Genomic DNA, 16,710 nt, shown 5'->3' with positions numbered 1-16,710 from the left:
CGGAAAGGGATCTTGGAGTCATTATTGACTCCAAGATGAACGTGAGCCACCAATGCCAGACCGCAGCCAGCAAGGCCAACCATACCTTGTCACGTATCCAAAGGTGCATCTCAAGCCAGTCCAGAGAGGTGATCCTCCCCCTCTATGTGACTTTGGTCAGGCTGCAAGTGGAGTACTGTGTCCAGTACTGGGCGCCGCACTTCAAAAGGGATGTGGCCAGCTTGGAGAGGGTTCAGAGGAGGGCCACCCGCCTGGTGAGAGGGCAGCAGGACAGGCCCTGTGAGTAGAGACTGAGGGACCTGAACCTGTTCAGCCTCAGCAAGAGGAGGCTGAGGGGGGACCGGTGGCTGCCTACAAACTCATTAGAGGAGATCATCAGCAAATAGGAAGAGCTCTTTTCTCCCCAGCACCACCTGGGGTGATGAAGAACAATGGTAATAAGCTGGTGGAGAATAGGTTTAGGTTAGAGATCAGGAGGCAATATTTTACAGTTAGTGTGGCCAAAATCTGGAACCAGCTTCCCAGGGAAGTGGTCCTTGCCTTGGGCAAATTCAAGAGGCGTTTGGATGATCCCCTGTCTGGGGTCTTGTGAACCCTGCATTCATTCCTGCCTGTGGCAGGGGGTCAGGCTAGATGATCTGATCAGGTCCCTCCTGGTCCTAGCTACTATGAAACTATGAAACTTCAGACCTACTGTAGGCAGGTAGGTAAGCTCACCTTTTGTGTAGGCAAGCTTACCTATCTGAAGTCAAGTGAAGTGAAGCGAAGTGACTCTTTCCTTTTGGAAACCATCTTACAGTCTAATGAAACCTGCTTTTGGGAAGTTTTTCTTGTTTTTTATCCCATTACTCTCAGCTCCCCCCAATGTATCAGATTCAATAATTCCTTTCCACTTGATGTTTACACACTTCAAATATTTGTAGATGATTCTCCAGCCCTTCCTTGCTGCCAGATGCACTAACTTTTATTTTGCAACTCAAACCTGAAGTTGCTTTCTGAACAAGTTTCTAATCTCTCTTGATACTTTTGGATTATTACTATTTAATTTCTGTTAAATACTGATAATCTGCCAGGCACCGTCAGCTTGCCAGTTTGCCTTCCCATGGAATTTGCAACACAAAAACAAGACTAAGAGAAGATGAATGGAAAAGCCCAGAGCAGGTGGTAACTGGCTTGCATTGCAGAGATGGAAGAAATCATGAGGCAACACTGAGATCAGCACATCTGGAAGCATTGCAGACGTTCTTAAAGATCAAAGCCAATTGACCTGCACTTACCTCAGCCCACTCCTTAAGTACTCTAGAATAGCTCTCACCCAGACCTGCTGATCTAGTCATTGCTGGATTCCTCACCCCATTTAGTGGGGAACATTGCTACCTGTATCTCAGTTTGTGCCTTGGCCTTTCCACATTTTGTCAGATTCATTTTTAATTTTCAAGATATTAAAGACTTCACTGTTCAGGTCTCTTCCTGCACTTCCTATCTTTTCTTCACATGAGGATATCCTGGTCTTACATCCTTAATATGGTTTCTTTAAGGCACAACTAGTCCCCCTGAACTACTTTCTCCCTCAGACTTGCCTCCCTTGGAATCCCACCCATCAGTTCCCCACACTTTTTAAAGTTTGCTTTTCTGAAGTCCATTATCCTCATTGTGTTGCTCTTTTTTCTTTCCTTTCCTCATGGTCTTGAACTCTATCATTTTATGGTTACTCTTACCCGAGTTGCTTTCCATCTTCAGATTCTCAGTCTGTTCTTCATTGTTCATGAGAAGCACATAAAAAAAACACCTTCTCCCCAGTAGGCTTTTCTACCATCTGTACCTAAATACCAGCACAACTCAGAAACTTTCTGGACTGCCAGTCCACTGCCATGCTATCTTCCTAAGACTGGTTAAGTACCTCATAAGCACCAGGTCCTGTGGTCAGTTAGTTGTTTAAAAGCAAGCCTCATCCAGCCCCTCTTCCTGGTTTAGTGATCTAGAGCAGACACCCAGTCTGACATCCCCCTTGCTCTTCTCTGTCCCCTTAAGCCAGTGACTTTCAACAAGTCAATCTCCGACTCAATACTGTACCTCAGAATGAATGTATCTTAAATTTATTAAGTAAAAGGCCTCCTTTTTCCCTTGCCTATCCTTCCTAAACAAATGATACCCATCCACAACCATATGAACTATCCTACCAAGTCTGTCATTCCCATTCAGTAGTAATTTTGTGTTTCTACTAGGACTTCCAGTTCTTCCTGCTTATTCCCTATGCTTTCTGAAGTGCTGCCTCAACAGCATCATGTGTCCATGCCATTAATAATGGGCTGTTCATTCCTTCTGCTAGATGTAAAGAGTTTATACAGGAATTAAGAATGCAGTCCAATGGGCCATTTATGCTGCCCAGAGCAGCATAAACGGCCACCTCTCCATCCCTCATCTCAGAATACCCAGTGCCAACTTACGAAGTCCATTCAAAAATTCAAAAGTCTGCCTGAATTAATTACACCTATTAGTCAGGCTTATCATTTTCTTTAACCAATGGCCCACAAACAAGTGACATGGCTAGCATTACACCTACCTGCCTTGGACTTCCCAGCCTGAATAACCAGATCCCTATTTACAGCTGGGTCAACTGGAGGCAGCCTTTCAAATGAGTATGGAGCAAAGCTCCAACTCATACCCCTAAGGATGCACCAAGATGCCTTCCCAGCTCTGTCACCACCTCTTGAATCTGCTGGAGGACTTACCATGAGGGTCCCCTTCCAAAACTAGGTTTTCTTCTCCAAGAAAATGACTATAACCTTCTAAAAATGTTGTGCTAAATAAGCATTTAGTCTTAACCAACCTTAACCGTATTATTTTATGGTACTTGCAAGCACGCTAGGTATATCACAGGTAAGGCAGGCTCTTTCCCAAATTGCTTAATACAGTCTTAACGATGGAAATAGCAGCTGAATGAGGATATAACCAGGGCCCTGTGTAGTCTACAGGATAGTGGGGCCAAATTCTGCTGGCAACCACCCCTAAATTCTGTGGCAGACAGCACTAACTTCTACAGTAACATTGATTGATTCCATCACCCTGAAATACCTTCCACCCTTTCCACCCTACCCTACACACATATCTATTGATGTAAACTTCATCAGGGAGTGGTTACAGCAAGAATTATTTTTGCAGTTCTTCCTAGGCAGCCTGGTTTCTGTTCCAGTAAAATTGTCCATGTGGTTTGGCTCAGAGCCTCCTTCCCCTTCCCTGTGCCAAAGGATAAGGAAAGTTTGTAGCCAGCCTCAGCAGCTCAAACCCCAGCTCCCTACCCTGAGCTGCCCGGCTGGGCTATTGTCCAGGCCAGTGAGCTTCCCAGTCTATACTTTCCCCTCCGTAACACCCAGACACAAATGGAACTCCAGCTCTCACCCTCCTACACACTGCTCTGCATCTCCATGGGAAAAAAAGCAGAGAACACAAACCCAGAAACTCCTTGTAGGAAAAGCAGGGACATAGGCAAGTCCCAGAAGGGCAGGGGGAAGCAAAACAATGCATTAGGTTTCACCTGTGGCAACAAAACAGCAGATTCTGTGACAAAACATCCAGTTTCTGAAGGATCTTGGGAAAATGCCAGATCTGCTTGTTGCAGTTTCAAAAAATCTATAGCGTTCTGGACATAACATATACCAGAAAAGGGAATAAGGGAGACAGAGTGCAGAAATATGATTATTCACTGTCAACAGCCATAGATTATAAAACCCAAAAGGACTACTAGGAGCCAGTCTGCCGCCCTGTATGACACCAGCTATAGAACCTTGCCCAGTAACTCTTGCATCAAGTCCAGAACTGGTATTTTGCCAAACAGTGGTGCTCACCCTGTCCTGCCCTACAAGACAAATACCTGGCATGTGGCAGTGGGCTAGTCCACAGGCGGTTTGATCCAGTGCAGGGTTGGCACAAAGTGTTGGTCTGTGGGTATCATCTGGCACACTGGCCTGGCCCCACACATTGGATCTGTCTGCAGAGCAATCTTGTATGCCAGCCTGACCCAGCATGATGCAGCACACAGGGACATGTTATCTGGAGCATGAGTGTCCCCAGGGGTACAGAAATTTGGCAGGATTTGGCTGTGGTGGCATTAATTGAGAACAATTAACTTTGCCACCACTCCCCTGCCACCAAATTTCCAGACCTGTGAGGAGTACCACAGGTGTGGCCACAGGTTGAGCAGTGCTGTGCTAAAGCACCTCTTTCAGATAACCAGCCAGTCTCAACTGGAACACTGTCAGTGATGGAGACTCCACCTCCAACCCTTGATCATTTTTTCCCCATGGTTAATTATCCCCATTACACTTTATTTCCACTCTGAGTTGGTCTAATTTCAGTTTCCAGCTATTGGATCTCATTATGCCTTTGACTACTAGATTAAAGAGACACCTACTCTCAGAAATCCTATCCCTCTGTGCGTGCTTCTAGTCCATGATTCAGTCGCATCTTATCCTTGTCTTTGATGAGCTGAATATACCAAGGTTCCTAAGGGCTTGTCTATACTAGTGCAGTAGCTTTTTTCTGGAAAACCTGGGTCTGAGCATGCCCTGCCCCCCGTGCCTGCTGACATACTCCAAACAAGATTAAGGCTTTCCCAGGGCGGCTGCTCTGTGTTCATCTCCAGTAGTTACTCTCAGGTCCACTGGAGACTGAGGACTTGAAGGTGAGCAAACAGGGATAAGCAATAAGTATAGTGCAGTCTCACTGGCAAACTTCCAGGTCTGGTGTGCATCTGCAGACTCAGGTGGAGGCTCAGCCCCATCCTTGCTGGACCTATTGCTAGTACAGTATAGACCAGCCTGTTGTTTTCACAATAAGGCACGTTTTCCAGGGCCTGGCTGTTTTTTTGTAGCTCATTCTGAACCCTTTCTAATTTTTTAATATCCGTTTGGTTGCGTGGACACCTGAACTGGACATACGATTCTAGTAATGGCCTCACTCATGTCCCAGAGAGAGGTAATGCCACCTTCCCATTCCATTTCCCCATGAAACAGATTAGGCTTTTTAGCCAGAGCATTATACAGGGAGCTCACATTCAGCTGGTTTATTTTTCATCCTCCCCAAGTCATTCACCAAGTCATAACCTCCCAGGATGGAGCACCCTCTCCTCTTTTCTTCCAGATATCTGGCCTGGCATTTGGGCCTATTAATATGCATGCTATTCAGCACTGCATTGTTACCAAACAATCCTACTAGCTCTAGACAGCTGACCTGTTCCTGTCATTATTAGCCACACCAACAATTTGTGTCATCTGCAAACTTTACAAGCTGTGATTTTATGATTTCTTCCAGACATGCCTCAATGTTTTAAATGCTGTTTTCACTATTGTAACAAATGAAACCTTTATTCTTTCTCCTCACTTTGCAAGCTGGATCTATGAGTTTTTATCAGAGAGTTGAATGAAGTGGAGGCATCCTAGCAAACAGGTTAGAAGAAGGTGCTAAAAGTATAAGGTGCAACATGAAAGAAGGCACGGAGACGTTTGTGAAGGAAGGAGTTGAAAGACGTGAGTGATCATTGAGGATGGATCAAGCAGGGAGTGTAAAAGGAAACCAGATCAGAGATGTAAGCAGGGGCCTTAAGATGTAGAGCCTTGAGAACAAGGAGGTTGAATTTGATGTGCGGCACAATGCAGAGCCAGCAAAGTGACTTAAGGGGGCAGCTGTATAATTAGGAGATCCATAGGCACATTCTCAAAGAAGTCACTACTTGTAGCATGGGGGAGCTACCAGAACAGAAACTGAATACTGCAAGGGCTATCATCACTGTACTATTTTATTTTGCTGGAGTCTAGTTGTTTTTTTTAATACAGGGATGGCAAATGTAGAAAATAAAATATGTGTAGAAATATCATTTTCTTTTCTTTTTTTTTTTGTTGCATCCAAATGAACATTTCTGTGGAAAGCTGATTTGGAAAGATCTACTCTGACACCCAGAGTTGGGGGAGAGGAGAGGAGAGTAAGTCCATTGGGTAGGAGCCATTTAAATATTTGATGGCTAATATATTAAATGTTAATTGAATACTACATGATATTCTCCCCAGGACAGCATACAATTAACATTTAATTTGTCATAAAATATTTAAAATTATGAAATATCTGAGGGCAACGAAAATGTCTTTTGCCACCAAATTGTCTCAGGACAATGTGTCAAGGGGACAAAAGGTCGGGCCGGTGTTTAAGGCTGCTTGTCTTTCAAAGAAGACATTTTGAAAGACTTTGGGGGGACTGCGGTTCCAACACTGGGTTATTCATGGGGCAAAGGCTGCTGCCAGTTTGCCTGTTTCAGTTCAACCCGGATGAGCAGAGATAAAGAGTTGTCACCATGTGACAGCATCCTCTATGCAATAGTTTCATAGTTGTTAGGGGCTGAAAGCGACCTAACAGATCATCAGGTCCAGCCCCCCTGCACTTGGGCAGGAAAGACTCCAGATGAGCCCAGCAAGATGGGCATCAATGCTCTTTGAAGATCTCCAGGGTGGGCGACTGTACCACCTCTGGGGGAAGCCTGGTCCAGACCCTCAGCTCTCAACTTGTACAGAAGCTTTTCCTTATGTCCAATCTGAAGTGATCTTCAATCAGTTTGTGCCCACTGTTTCTTGTCCTTCCCTGGGGCGCCTTGGTGAACAGATGTTCCCCTAGGCCCTGATGTACGCCCCTAATGTAGTTACAGGCTGCTACCAAGTCCCTTCTGAGTCTTCTCTTCTCCAGGCTGAACAGTCCCAAGTCTTGCAGCTTCTCTTCATATGACCTGGTTTCTTGGCCTCTAATCATGCCCGTGGCCCTCCTCTGGACTCTCTCGAGCTTCTACACATCCTTCCTGATGTGCAGTGCCCAGAACTGGATGCAGTACTCCAGCTGGAGGATGACATCCTTAGCCTTGCTGAAGATGCCTTGGTAGATACATGCCAGTGTTTGATTAGCTCTGCCAACTACGACATCGCATTGGTGGCTCATGTTCATTTTGTGGTCTATCATGACACCCAGGTCTCATTCAGATGTGGGGCTAGTTAGCGTAGCACTGCCAAGCCTGTAAGCATGTTGTGGATTATTTCTCCCCATGTGGAGCACTTTACATTTCTTCATATCAAACAACATCTGATTGAAGTCTGCCCACCTCGCAAGCCTGTCTAGGTTGGCCTGTCTTCAAGTGTGACCATACTCCCCCACAGTTTGCTGTCACCAATGAACTTTGCTAGTTCACTTTTAATACCCAAATCCAAGTAGTTGATGAACGTTGAAAAGCACTGTTCTGAGTACTGAACCCTGAGAGACGCCACTGGTCACCCTCCGCCATGATGACTCAGTTCCCACAATCAATACTCTCTGGGTCCTACCATGGAACCAGTTACCTAGCCACCAGACTGTAAAGTAGTTGAGACCTCATTTTCCTAATTTTTCCTTGAGAACTTCATGGGAAACCAGGTCAAAGGCTTTTTTGAAGTCCAGGTATATAACATCAACCTGATTTCGCCCATCCAAGTGATTAGTAACCTGATCATAGAAGGACATGAAGTTGGTCTGGCATGATCTGCCCATAATGAAGCCATGTTGGCTATCCCTCAGAATACTGCCTTCTGCTAGCCTGTCTGTAATGGATTCTTTGATAATTTTCCCCAGGATTTTACCAGGGATTGATGTCAAACTGATTGGCCTGTAATTTCCTAGGTCCTCCTTTCTTAAAGATAGGCACCATGTTGGCCTTCTTCCAATCTTCTGGGACCTCTCCTGAGTGCCACAAGTCTTCAAATAACTTTGCCATCAGTTGCGTGATGACATCAGCTAGTTTTTTTTAGCACCCTAGGGTGTAGTTCATCTGGTCTTGCTGACTTGTAGATATTTAGCCGTCGTAGGTGCTCCCCCACAAGATCTATGCCAACTATGGGGGGTTGTCACCCCCACCATTATAATCCTGTATCCTGTCAAGCAGGCTAACACCCTTGCACAAGTGGAATACCGATGCAATGCATTGGAATTTCAGCCCAGTTCTCACAGAACAGGGATTCATGTCACAAAACCCACCAGTGCATCCAAGATCAGGCATCACTTGTGGCTGTTTGGACAAAGATTTCAGAAGCTGAAGAGCTACCATCCATGCTGGACCCAAAGTCAGATCTTGTGTGAGAGGGGGCGGTTGTGTGAAGTGGCAGGCATTTACACTGGGGACTTGCCCCTGCATAGTGGTGGTGGTAGAGAGTGTATCTGTGCCCTGGGCAGCAGCAGTGGCCAGGCTGGCAGCAGTGGTTACAGCAGCCACCTGCAGCGGTGGCCACTGCCATTCTCGCAGTCCCTCAAAATCTGGTGTCCCAGTCGCCCACCCCTGGTTATGCCACTGCCAATGAGTAGGCAAAACAGGACCTGCACTATACAGAGCATTGCTGCCCTACAGAGAGCACTATAGAAAGCATCAAGATTTCCCATCTAGTAGGGTAAGGGAGGCCTAAGTGGGAGCCACACAACTGAGCCCTCATTAGCTCAAGTATCATGATAAGGCCTGAGCTGGTCCCCATCTTACTGGCTGGTTTGCTGAGGGACTGAGCTCTCTTTCCTCTGTGGAGAGTTGTGAATTCAGCACCCTTACCTAACCACTAGCACTTCTCCTTAATTCATCCCCTGGAGTAGGTTTTTGCTTCATGCCAGCATGTGGGGAAATGCAGTGGCAAGGTACAGGAGCTTATCAGGTCAGCAGATCCCACACCTGTCAGTCAGGTCTTTTTCACCAAAAAAAAACAAAAAAGAAAGAAAGGGGGGGAGGGGGGAAAGAAAGCTTTCCCACAACCACAAAGCAAAAGCAACCAGAACCTCCTCTTCACTGAAGAGCTTGCTCTGACTTCACAGGCATCTTGCAAGGGCTTACCCTCATAGAACATCAAAATCCAGCTACTCCTACAGGTGCCAAACCTTGGCCATGCATGGAGTTCAGCGCTTTGGTGGCTCTGTCAAGATTTTGCTTGGATTTTCCTAATACGTTTATCTCTATCATTGCAGATGTCGGATGCAAACAAGGCCGAGTGGGTCTCAGTGGGAAGTACTTGTCCATCCCCTCTGTTCTATTATTTTCTTGAAGAACATTTTTACGGAAGTAAGGCTTTTCTTTCTGCAGCGAGGGTATCCATCTATCACTGCTGCTCACTGCCAGCAGGTCCTGTGAAGTCACAAATCTGCTATCACCACGATGTGACTGACAGTCTTTGCTCATGAAAAGAAGCAGCAGAGAGATGGTGAAGGACCAAATTAGGATTCATCTGCTGTCATGAGTATGCCAGGGTAGGAGTGACTGGACCAGTCTATTGCAGGGCAGGAGTGAGGGGCACTAGTAGAGCTGGGCGGGGAGGGAATGTTTACAAAACCTTTCCCGCATGCCCCGGCCCTGGCTCATGCTGTCAACCGACAACTAAGCAAACAGAAAAGAGCAGGATCCAAGCAATTCTTATTTCTTCCCCAAGGTGAAAAGACTTCTCTCTCAACTCTGCCTACTGGACAGATGAGTATGGCAGGCCATGTTGAGCCAGCTGTTTCCTTCATGACATAGGCTTGGCCCTCCATTGCCACTCCTCCATTCACCTGAAGTTAACGTGCTGGAGTGTGCCCCGTTCTCCTGGAGTGACAGTTTCCATCTCTGTCACTTACCTGTCCATTGGGTCCAGCCTGGTGGCAGGATCCTATAACAGCACAGTACATCAGTGTCACACCTAATTACCATTCTCGGAGGAGTGAGCCCATTAACGAGCCAAGCTGAAACCAGATCCGCATACTAATTAGGAAGCTGCCTCAGAGGATATTAATTAGGGGTGACACTTTCAGGGCAAGTTCTACTTTCCTTCCTTATATCCCAGTGGAGAAGCACGGTGAGATGTGAGGACAATGCAAATAGGGAAGAGGCAGGGAGGGGGTGGGTAAGGAGTGAAGGCATGATGCAATATCAAAAGCCTGAGCTGGGCAAGATGATAGCACTCACCCTTCCTTCTAGGAGCTGCCTTTTCTGCTTGCAGAAAACTTTGGAAGGTGCAACATTATTTTTGCCCATCATCCTTTTTTTTAAAAATTAAGAAAAACCATGGTGGAGACCCGCGTCCATTTGTCTGTGCAGAGGGAATCCACCTGCTTCAGCCATCCATTCTACTCTCATGCACCCAGGAAATTCATCTTTTCTTGTTTGAGGGATAGCAAATGACTGTCATCAATCTAGCACAGCAATTCCCATGGTGAGCTGGCAGTTTGGGCTGGAGAGGAGCCTGGGCAATGCCTGACCTGTGGTATGGTAGGCTGAGTACTATACTGGTAAGTTATAGGGGTGCAGGTTCAAACCCAACACTGGTTGTGGGGGGCCTAGAACTTGAGTCTCTAGCTTTGTGGATAAGTGCCCTACCTTTTAGGACACTTCTTGCCTGTCTCACATGCTGTTTCCTGGACCTAAATTCAAGTGTTCACATGTGTAGCCATGCATGTACCCAGCATGTAACCATGTGCATGTGTAGCACAGTGCGGATGTCCAGTCTACGTACACACACATCTTTAAGCATCCATATTGCAGGGGAAGCTGAATCTCTATGTGTGTGTAAGTGCCAAAAATACCACCCATGGGGCTAGAAAGCTGTCATTTAAATGAACAAAAGGAAATAGAATTTTTCCTGTAAAGTCTAGTTCTGGCTCTAACACGGATTCACTTACCAGACCTGAGTCTTACTCTGCCTACTGTTTCTCCTGTTGCAGTCTAGGAAGAACTCCAATAACCTCAGACAATATTGAGTGCTCTTTGGTTTCAAAGCCAGGGACAAATTTCATTTTCAGTTAAACCAGTATAAATTTGTGGTTACCTTGCAGCCACAGCGCTGTTGGAGTTTGTACCATGCCATAATCTGGACATAGATTTTGAGGCACTTTACAGATCACTAAGTCTTACTGTAAAGGCTAGTTGATGATTTCAGGTGGGAAATATGTAGTAGGAGCCAGTGAACTCCAGAGAAGTGAAGCTCCTGTTTAGCATTTGATGTCACATCTTTCTTCCCTAAGGATCCTGAGCAGCTTTATGCATTATACATGCATTAGTGTATGATTCACACATTTCTATGAAACATGTTACTCACCACCTCATTGCAGCTACTGTACTTAACTGCATTACTAAAACACATCTCTCATTAGTTTCTGCATACATCCCCACAGATCTAAGAGATACACATCAGATTTGCCAGACTGGATCAACCCAGTGGTCCATACAGTCCAGCATCCAGTCCCCAATTGTGGTCAATACCAGATGGCAAAGAGGAAGGTGTTAAATTCTGTAATGGGCAATTATGCAAATAATAACCTGCCAATAAGAGAAGTTTCTTCCTGAATCCCATCAGTTAGTAATTGGCTGATGCCCTGAAGCATGAGGGTTTATATCCCTTATAAATTTTTATCTTGTCTAATGTAATTGTAGATGGTCTTATTAGCTATTTAAATGTCTGCTCCTCTTTTGAATTCTGCTTAGCTTTTGACCTTAGTGGTATCATGTGGCAATGAGTTCCGTGGGTTAATTGCACAGTGTGTAAAAAAAGAAAATGAATTTCTCCCAGGAATTTTAAATATATTGCCTTTTGATTTTATAGATGACCCCCTATGTGCCATTCTCTCTCTATAATGTAGAACACTCCCCCTCAAACCATTATCTCTTTATAATGAAGAACACTCCCCCTCACACATACAAGCACACACTCCCTTTCAGCTATTCAAGAGGTCAGATCCTGGCAGCTGATTTCCAGGAGATGCTGGTAATGGGGATTGGTAACAACTCCATAAAGAGAGTTTTGCACTGTCCTTACAGATGGCAGATTTTGAAGGTAACTTGTTGTGTCCAGGTTGTGAGTCCAAAACAAATGTAGCGTGTCACAAAAAGTCTTAAGGCTAGATTCACCCACACCTGAGGAAGTCAGCCAGGTTTCTTATTTGCTTTTCCACACTTGTCCTAGAACTCATACTGCTTCTGTGTACACCCACACCACTCCATGTTTGGGAGGGGGTTTTACCTCTGTCTAACTACAGGCTGCAGAAAGACTTGCTTATGCCTACATACCAGGCACAGAAGACCAGGATGTTCAGTAACAATATCTTACTGATGTGCACAAGATTGAGGGCTTCAGCTGCTGTCAAATGTGGATGATGTGAGTTTCTTTGACTCTTCCATAAAGTGTCTTAAATTGCCCACATCACCCTAACATCTGAGCATGTCCTGTTAATGCATTAAGTAGTGTGACTAATACCTGCAATGTCTGTTTTATCCCCCATCGTCCTAAGGGAGTTCATTTCCCATTCTCAGACCCACTCCAAAAAACGTGTTTCCTGAGCCCAGAGAAGCTTTCCCTTTGCAGCAGAAAGTTGTGCCATGATCAAGCCATGGCACCTGAGTCTCTGGCTGTGATTGCCTTGGTCACATGAACACTGGGGGCATGGCGCAAAAGTCTATTTAATTTAAAGCAGGGGTATCAAACTCACCCTGTGCCCCAAGTGGAGCCCAGACTGTGGGGCTCCTTGTAGACCAGATCCAGCCCAGGGCACAAGGAAACAGTAGCAGTAGTGCTGACAGCCAACCTGGAGTGCAGGGCAATGGTTCCAGCACAGGACATGCTGCTGGGGCCAGAAGTCGGGGAGGTAGAGCTGCAGCAGTGGCAACTAGCAAAGAGGCTGGAGGGTGATCAGGGCTGTGTCTACTCTTGCTCAACCTCCTGCCACTGATCACCATGTCTACCAGGCCCAAAGGGCCCCAGATTTTGTGGCAGGCTATGCCCCCAGCAACACTCTAACTTTTAGTAGCCTGCCTGTAGTTCGCCAGCCAGCCAGAACAGCTCTGGGGGCCAAAACTGGCCCACGGGCTATTTTTGACACCCCGACTTAGACAACAACCACATGCAACTTGCAACCATTACAGGTCATCTACTAGATTCAAGAGAATCACCCCTGGGTGATGATAGGTTTACGGGTGCACTCTTGCACCCTTGGGAAGCCCTTGCTAACTTGAACTCACAGATTCTTTAGAGGTTTGGAGATGATTTCCCTGATCTTTATGGAGCTTCTCCTTCTCAGGAGGCTGATACTCTACTTCTGCCAGAGATAATATATCCTGGAAGCTTCTAAACATACCTCAGAAGAGCAAATTTTCTGTCTCCAAGTTGGGCAAAATGGCACCAAATGATGAGTGTGTTTAATAAAAGAAACTTCCATAAGGGAAAGATTCAACAATCCTCTACACGGCCTTCACCCTCCCTCTGCCCTCCCCTAATTTCAAATTACACAAGATGACTCCATGCTGTACTATCCAGAGCTGGGCAGAGCTATAGATATATTCAGAGTGTTTTTTCACAAACAAAATATAAGTGTTTCCAGTAAATGCTCTTAACAGAGGTTTGTTTGCCAAGAGATGCTGCCTCCTGCCTTGGTTATGATTATGAGAAATCATCTTTGTTTAAATGGGAAAACAAGTTATAAGTTTTCCCAGTGCCTTTCTCCTCCTCTCCGCAACCTGTACATCCCTGTGGCCCAGGGGCTTAATGCATGGAAGGATATTTGTGGGAGCTCCTTTCAAAGCATTGGCTACACACAGGGAAGGTAGGAAATAAGTTCATAGTTGTAGGGTCAGAAGGGGCCTGAGCAGATCATCAAGTCTGACCCCCTGCCCTGGGCAGGAATGAATATTGGGCTCATATGGCAAGTTTAAGCTCATATGACCCCAGCTAGGTGATTATCTAGCTTCCTTTTGAAGACCCCCCAGGGTAGTAGCCAGCACCACTTCCCTTGGAAGTTGGTTCCACATCCTGGCCACCCTGACTGTGAAGTAGCGCCTCCTGATATCTAGTCTGAATCTACTCTCCATCAATTTATGGCCGTTATTCCCCCTGGTAGTGCAGGGGAACAGGGTCTCACCCATTCCCCTCTGGTCTCCCCTGCTAAGTTTATAGATGGCCACTAGATCTCCCTCAGCCTTCTCTTGTGGAGGCTAAACAGGTTCATGTCCCGTAGCCCCTTCTCATAGGACCTGCCCTGCTGCCCCCCAATCACGTGAGTAGCCCTGCTCTGGACCCTCTCCATGCTGTCCACACCCCTCTTGAAGTGCGGCGCCCAGAACTGAACGCAGTGCTCCAACTGCGGCCTGACCAATGTCGCATAGAGGGGGAGGATCACCTCCTTGTACCTGCTCGAGATGCACCAGTGGATACATGACAAGGTGAAACTAGTCTTACTGACTGCATCCTCACATTGGCAGCCCATGTTCATTTTTGAAACAATAATGACTCCAAGATCTCTTTCTGCCACTGTGCTTTCAACAAGGGAGTTCCCCAGCCTATAGGTATGCTGCTGGTTCTTTCTGCCCAAGTGCAGCACCTGGCACTTGTCAGTATTGAATCCCATAATATTCTCATTTGCCCACCCCTGTATCCTGTTCCTTCCTTCTAGCATGCCCACCTTGCACCAAATCTTGGTGTCACCAGTGAATTTGAACAGGGTGCTTTTCATCCCCTCGTCCAAGTCGCTACTAAAGAAATTGAAAAGTGCGGGCCTGAGGACCAAGCCCTGGGGAACCCCTCTGCCCACATCCCTCCAGGCTGAATATGACCCATCCGCCACCGCTCTCTGGGTGCAGCCCCATAGCCAATTTGCGACCCATCTGACTGTGTAGGTATCAGTGCCACAGTTGCCTACCTTTTAATGAGGATGGGGTGGGAGACAGTGTCAAAGGCCTTCCTGGAGTCCAGAAAGACTACATCCACCACAACACCTGCGTCCAGTGATTTTGTGACTTGATCATAGAAGGCAATCAATCAGGTTAGTCTGACAGGACCTGCCCCTAATGAACCCATGCTGGTTGCACTTGAGCATCATCCCCCTCTGCTGGTGCCTCGCAGATGTGCTCCTTGACAATATCTGTTGGCATTGTGTTTTTACCCTGTTTCCTCCTTCATCTCCCAAGGGTGCATGGCTGCTGTGTGTTTTTTCCCCGTTGCAACCCACACAGACACAGTTAGCTCTTTGTCTTCCTCTAGTGACTAGTTCACATTTATGAGTCCCATACCGCAGCTACGGGACATTCTTTCAGAAGTCCCCTATATCTCAGTCCATAACCACTTCAGGGATGCCCTGCAACTCCTGGCAGCCAGACCCTTTCAGATTGTGACCTAGAATTGCTCAGTCACTCCATTCCCCAGAGCGCATCCTATTACGGAAGCTGTTTTTATACCAGGAAAAGAGCTGCTTTCCCAGTGGGTCTGGTGCAAACCTTTGGGCCTGAGACCAGTGAAGAAAGCATCAGAGCCTTAATAAAATAGCTTTTTCTCCAACACCAAGTGACCCCAATCACGTGGTGACTGTTATGCACTGGGGCATGGGAACTCTTGCCTACTGGTTAGATCCAAAAGCAGTCCAGATTCATTCCCAGGAATCTGGGGGTCCAGAGGGGTCTGGCATCAGAACTAGCTTCAGAAGCCAAAGTCACAATAGGCTGGAGTAAGAAGCCTAAGCCAGATACAGGGAAAGACAAGGAGTAACTGGGGCAGAAGCCAAAAGCCAGAGCCAAAGGTTGAACCATAATCAACTGCAGAAAACCAGAATCAGGGAATGCCAAGGGTCTTACGAGGATCAGAAGCTGTAGTCGAAACCAGGAGTCAAAAAACAGAAAACCAGCAAGGAAGCTCATAGACCATCAGAAGCAAAAGCTTTCATCCCTGCCCAGACAAGGAGACTGTGGGCTGGACCTGGCTTTTAAGGGCTGAAGTGGATGGGCTCAGTTGCCTCTGGCTTTGAGGGACTGGCTGCCTTGACTGCCTTAGCCCAGCTGGGACCAAGGCACTGCTCCGGGCTTGCTGCGGGCAACAGTTGTTGTGGGATGCACTTGCTCTGCTTTCTTGATTGGGATTGCTTGAGTCCAGGGTTCTGGCCTCATTAAAGTGACCCCTCCATCCCCATCCCTTTCCATGCCTCCCTAGTGCCTCCTTTCCACAGTCACCTGCCCAGAAGTGTGACAGAGCCCAGGAAGCACCACTGGCACACCTACCAGACCCACATCCTGTGCGGCAGTTGAAGGACCTTCAAGGAGGAAGAAGCTGGCTTCTGTTTTTGATCACACTAGGCATTAGGAAAATACTAATTGTCTGGATGACTGATGGGATCAGACCTTGAGTGTTTCTGGATATATGCTTAAGCAAAACTTTAGGTGCCTAGGGACTGTGGCAATCAAAAATTAAGGTGCCTGAGGAGTTTAGGCACATCCAAGTTTGGAAGGTGGCAGAACCAGGGGTGTGGCTTGGATTACAGGCTTGGATTGAGGTGTCTACTTTCTGCAATGTAGACACTTCTGCCCAGCACTGTGAGGACAGATGGCAATAGGGAAGGGGAGAGAATAACTCTTTACTGGCACCCAGACCACTGGAAGGAATTGGACTGTTCCTACAAGGCTCATATCCTGGGGAGAGGAAGAACTAAAGGTCTCTAGGATGGCTGGATTCTTCTAGAGAAGCAAGTAGGGATAAATTCCAAGGCAGTGAATGCCCAGTACAATGGGAAACCTACAGTCATGGCCATAGCTGCTCTTTGGAAAGAGATCAGGAGTGAAGCATTACCTTCACATTCAAATCAGGACTGCCCCTTCCCTGGGACTTCCACAGCTGGAAAAATCACCTTGACAAAGTCGAAAGGGACTTCGGCAGAAGGAGCTGCATAAGT

General features: G+C 46.7%; 1 long non-coding RNA gene across 1 annotated transcript in view; it reads left to right on the top strand.

Moving 5' to 3' along the window:
- Positions 1-13,690, top strand: part of LOC109319148 — a 20,828-nt gene extending 7,138 nt beyond the window's left edge. The window contains exon 3 of the long non-coding RNA XR_002103382.1: positions 13,680-13,690. This is a non-coding gene — a long non-coding RNA (uncharacterized LOC109319148). The remainder of the gene's footprint in view (positions 1-13,679) is intronic.
- The last annotated feature ends 3,020 nt before the right edge of the window (positions 13,691-16,710 follow it).

The sequence above is a fragment of the Crocodylus porosus genome, unplaced genomic scaffold, assembly GCF_001723895.1.
Source record: "Crocodylus porosus isolate Cpor-Errol unplaced genomic scaffold, CroPor_comp1, whole genome shotgun sequence".
In the NCBI taxonomy this organism is placed as follows: Eukaryota; Metazoa; Chordata; order Crocodylia; family Crocodylidae; genus Crocodylus; species Crocodylus porosus.
This window is presented reverse-complemented; position numbering and strand designations above follow the sequence as displayed.